The sequence below is a fragment of the Cucumis melo genome, chromosome 7, assembly GCF_025177605.1.
Source record: "Cucumis melo cultivar AY chromosome 7, USDA_Cmelo_AY_1.0, whole genome shotgun sequence".
Classification (NCBI taxonomy): domain Eukaryota; kingdom Viridiplantae; phylum Streptophyta; class Magnoliopsida; order Cucurbitales; family Cucurbitaceae; genus Cucumis; species Cucumis melo.
This window is the reverse complement of record NC_066863.1, coordinates 22,041,613-22,047,612: the sequence shown is the minus strand read 5'-3', so window position 1 is coordinate 22,047,612 and position 6,000 is coordinate 22,041,613.

Sequence of the window (6,000 nt, the reverse complement as noted above, 5' to 3'; positions counted from 1 at the left end):
TGGTGATTTCTCTTGGTGTTTTTCCTTTTGAATTTTGTTTGATTACGAGCGATTTCTAGGATGCGTATTTTTAGTTCAAATCTTGGTTTGGTCCATAACTTTCCCATTAGATTTTAAATGGAATTGCTATCAAAATTTGTATTTTCTTCTTTATGATTTATATTTTTAAATATTTTCTTAAAATGACATTTCACATATATGCTTTCGACTTAAATTTAAATTTTGTTTGGTTTATTATTATTAATGTTACAAATTCTTATTTAGTGTATATTATACACCTAAAAAGAATTATGTAAATGTAAAAACATATCTAAATATGGGATTAAGACGTGAGAGAGGCTCAAATTAGAAACTAGAAAGTGCTTTCAACATGGCTTTTTTCGAATCATTTGTACCGAGAAAGGATTGGTTGACTCTTCTTTAAGTATGTTTGACAACTTGAATAATTTAAGAGAGTTTGGTTGGATGAGGTAAAAAAACTAATAAACTCTTTGGTTCTTGCGTTTACTCCCATTTTTCACAAAAATATTCATATTTTTCACTTTGTGTTTTAATCATTAACTAAATGAATCCAAAATTCATTGTTTTGCTTAATTTTTTTAGTTTAGAAATGAAACAAACTTTTATTTTCACCATCAATTTTCAATTATTTCACGTAATTTTTACTACATCTTTTACGACTCTCTCTTATTATGTTTCGTAAATATTATAATTTATTAAAGAAATACATTTATCAGTATAAATAAATGTTGATAAATATGTAAGTTAAGAGGTATAATAACATCTTTTTTCTTTTTTCTTGTTAAAACAGTGTTAATGTTCAAGATTTTTATTTTAGTGACAAATTATAATTTCTTTCATGCACATCTGTCTTTCATATTACAACTATTTTTATCATTATTGAATTTTGCTGAATAATAGATTTTGTATAATTATTGAATGGGGTTGAATAATTATTGATTTCTGGATTTATCAGAAAGAAAATGGATTTATTGTTATTGTAATGATAGCATAAAATCTTGGTGCTTGTTGTTTTTTGAATAATGATAGTGTAATAGCAAGTTCTAAGTAAGAATAATATTACATTACACGACTTGTTTCTAAACATAATTGACTTGCATTGATAATGTTAGAAATTTATGTAGGAACAAATTGAATATAACACAAAATAATGAAAATAACTAAAACATTTTTTTCTTTCTTCTTTCTAAAGAGTCTAAAGATTGAGATAGAATATTTTAGAATTTTAAATTAAAACAAAATCTTAATTACTAGACTAAAATAATATCACAACATTTCAGCTAGTAACAAATTTGCACATCGTTAATTATAATTAATATTGATTAATTTGAGATCAATTACAAATTTACAAATGCAAAAAAACACAAATAACATAAGCAATCGTAAGAAAAGACATAACACAACTAAGTTGTAACCGGTTCGGTGTAATCACACCTACATTTGGTAGCCTTAATCACAATTTAAAAGATTATTTATTAAGATTCAAGAGCTTCACAAGTCTTAACTTATTAAGATATTGTATTACACAACTTTCACAAAATAAATGTTTAGGCTCCCCCTAAACCAATTGATATGTGAACAAGGGATTCAATCTAAGCTCTCGATCACATGTTTCACGTTTCACCCTTGCGTCTCAATATTCAGGCTCCTTCTGAGAGAGACTCCTTAGAATAACCTTCATCTTTAGACTCCCATAACTTGCACAAATGTTTTCAACGAAGTGAATCACAATGTTATCAAACATAATGTTCAACACCACTCACCACACACAGATTTCTCGTGGGAAACTCACCATCAACACAAAGCAATATTTAAGGTACAATTATATTAACTCCTTTGTTTGTACATTAGATCGACTATCCAATTCAATATCATTAAATCCAAAGACCGATCATCCAATTGAAGATCATCAAGTCGAATTGCCGATCACCCAACAAAATCAACAAGTTCATGGATTAATCATCAATAACAAGTCTAAAATATAAAGTTTGATGTATAAGAGAAAAAGAATCAAACGATAAAAATTAGATATGGTAACACTTACCATAAATTAATAAAATCAAGTTACCTCCACCGAGAAACTTAATAGAAATAAATAAATAAAACAAGGTGAAAAATCTACATAAAGAACTAAAGGTCCACCCATTGAGAAAGAAACGAAGAATAATGTTGAATATTGAATATTAAAACTATTTACAAAATATAACAAAATTTATCAAACTATCTACCGTTCATTTAATTTATTTTACTACTTTGTAAATAGTTTTTTTCCTGCCCAAAACAATTTGTACCAGAGAAATGAAATTGAAAGATGAACAAAAAAGTAAAATATAGAGTATTAGATAACCATAGAAATGTGGGAAATTTGAGAAAAAGGGATAATAAGATGAGAAGAAAAGCAAAGAAGAGAGTGAAAGTGTTGACCATTCTTACCTCAGCTTTTGCACTGCTTTTGTTCTCCTCCCCTTCCACCTCCTCATTTCACCTTCACCCACCAATTTCTTTTTTTCCTTTTTTTTTTTTAATTTAAATAAACAAAACTACCTTTTTATTATTTCAATTTCTTTTAAGAAAATTTGTGAAATTAGATACCGTTTTCCTTTAAGAAATTTAAAAAAAAAAAAAAAAAAAAAAAAAAAAAAAAAAAAAACTACCAAATCAAAGTCTAACTAAGGAACTAATCCATTTAGAAACGTTTGAGGCTTTGAAATGAGTCGTGAAATTTAAAGTTAATATGTTAGAGTTAAAAAAATTGTGTTTAGAATACATAGTTGTATTTAGTCTAGGTTTAGTAAACATTATAAAGGGAGATAGAAATAAGAAAACATAATGTTCCTAAAAAATGTGCAAATTTCAATAATGAATACTGTTAAAGTTGGTGAAGTTGAATTATTCAATCTCAACTATATGAACACATTTATATTATGTACTTATGAAGTTGGCAGACTAAACACCCTCTTAAAGTCGCTTTGGAGCTAGAGATAATGATGAGTTGGAATAAATGAGACTTTCCAACAAATTTTAGCCAAATACTTAACTTCGTGAATAAAAAGCTCCACCTATAAAAGTCCCTTTTTTTTTTTTTTGTTGTTTAACAAGTTTGCAACCTCGGAACACACAAAACTCTGTCATCTCTTGTATGTTCAATAATGAAAGGAGCATCAGGTAAACTTTCTATAATAGTTATGGCCGGTTTGATAACTTCAATCTATCGATGGCAAGAGACCATCTTAATTCCTACTTGTCAAAGTTAGATCTTTCAGTGAGGTGGTCATGAATCACCCAACCCAACACATGACGAGATGTGAATGGAAGGGTGCCAGAAAGCATATATACTAAGTTTCCACATGCTACGAGCAAAAGGATGGAACTAGAGCCACCGAGCATGTTAGATTATGATGAGCTAGTGATTGACCCTCCAACGATATTGTTTGCCTTTACAAGAATATTTACTATCACTGAGGCCACCAATTAACAATTAGTCAATATTAGCACACAAAGATTTGAAATATGCTTGAATATTTTTATGATGTTATTAGGTACAAAATTAAAAATAGGTTAAGGTTAAAGCATAAAATTTAAACTTATATCTAATATATTGATTAATTTTTACAACCTACTAACAAACCCAAGTTTAAGAGTTTAGAAAGACGAGTTAGATGACTTTTAAATAGATATAATATAAACAAAATCCAAAGTTTAAGAACTAAACTTTATTTAATTTTAAAATAATAGGAGATCGGAGTCTTTAAGAAATAAACCAATAAATAAGGGCTATGAGGATTCGGCCTTTCTTTTTGTAAAAACTTCCTTGTTTATTCTCAAGTTTTGAAAAATGTGTTTGTTTGCTTATCGAGTTTTCAAAATATATCTTTTTTTCATATGGTCCCAAAATTTCTAAAATATATTGTTTTAGTTCTAAACTTTTTGAATTGTGTTTAAGGGATCTCTTAAGCAAAAGTTACTTTAACGACTCTTTAAACTTATTCTTAAAAATGTGAACTTTGACAAAATATAAACTTAGTAATTGATATACTAAGTTTATTTATATATAGAATATAAATAAATAGAAATTAAGAAAATAAAAAATCTCTAAAAAGATCCACTTACTCCCATTTATCTATAAGTTTCACCAATATGTGTGGCTTACAAAACCCAAATACCCTGTTTATGGAAATTTTAGCAAGAATGACGTGGATTACATGGCCATTAGGGATTTGTATCTTCAAAACATATAACAAAAGAGTTGGATGTGTGATAAATAACACATGGCAATGACATCTATTATAATATTTAAATCTTATTTTAACACTTCTTTTACAATTATTCTATTCTAATAATTTTTAAAGTTTTATTTTAAATTAAAATATTTATAAAAAGATTCTAATCTATGTTGAATAATATTTGATATGAAGGAATCGAACCTCTAACTTCAAGGTTGAAGGCTCACACATATTGTAAGTACTATATCGATTGTTTAATTACTAATAGACATCTTATCTATTTAGAATGCTAATCTTTTGATTAAGAGTATATACAATATATGTCTTGATCATCACCTAAAAATATTATATCTTTTTACACTTTGATACAAGTAAGAAAGAATGCTAAATAATTATTATGTTAAAATATTTCATGTGTTTTAAATTTATTTTTTAATCTTTATTTTTTTAATTTTTTTAATTTTTAAATTTTTAATTAGATTATTTTTAATAAATATAATAAAATATCAAAATATTTTCGACACGTTCAACAAAATCAAAAAAAACTCATGAAACCGGTAGAAACTTTTCATAAATTCCAGTTTTGCTCTTGATATTGCAAACGATTCGTCAATTTTCTTGCTTCTTCCTCTTCGTGATTTATTCATTTTCTCTTCTAGATTTCTTTAGCTCTTTCTTCTTCTATTTTTATTTTTATTCAAAATTTCTTTAGCTCCCTTGTTCATCTTCTTTTAGGTAAATAAAATACAGATTTCTTCCAAAATTTTCTTTCTTCTATTTTTATTCATCTTCTCTTTCTTTCTTATAGCTCCTATTCCGGAATATCAAGATTGTTTAAATATCACTTTGATATGATCTAAATGATCATTTAGCATTTTTTCCATCATTAAAAAGAACAACACGATCGTGTATCATTTCCTACACAATCCGATCGTGTATCATTTCCTACACGATCGCATATCATGATCATTTAAAAGAAGCATTACACACAGGCATGTGGTCGATGTTGATCCTACCTATACGATCACGTATCATTTCCTAGACAATAGTGTATCAGTTCCTACATGATCGTGTATCATGACTGTTTAGAAGAAGAATTACACGAGCATGTGTGGCTGATTAATCGCATGTTGACTGTGACATTTTTTGTACTTTTCATCATTGGCCTGTGGCCTTTTTCCATTTTCAAAATTGTTTTATACAGCGCAAAAAATTTGTTGGTTTTTTATATTTTTGAAAAATCTCTTTTAATTATCTAAATTCAATTACTTTTACGATAATAGATTTAAATTTATTTTTAAAGAATACTTTTAAAAATATTTAGAAATATGGAATTTTTAAATATAGTAAAATAAACTAAAATATTTACAACATATAGCAAAATTTTAGATTCTATCAATGATAGACATTGATAGATTTCTATTACTGTCTATCAAATGTCTATCAGTATGACCGATAAAATCATATCAGTGTCTATCAATGTCTATCATTGATAGAATCTGAAATTTTGCTATATGTTGTATATATTTTGTCAAATTTTTCATTTTTGACAATTTCCTTCGGAAATACAGTGAAATATAAGAATGTATATGTGGTAGACCAAAATAAACTACCATTATTGTCTATTATAGATAGATTTTGATATTTTTCTATATATTGTAAATAGTTTGATTTATTTTGTCATATTTTTAAAACAACTTTTTTAATCGTAGTTGGTTAAATAACAAATGTTTTTTTCTAAAAGAAAATACACTAA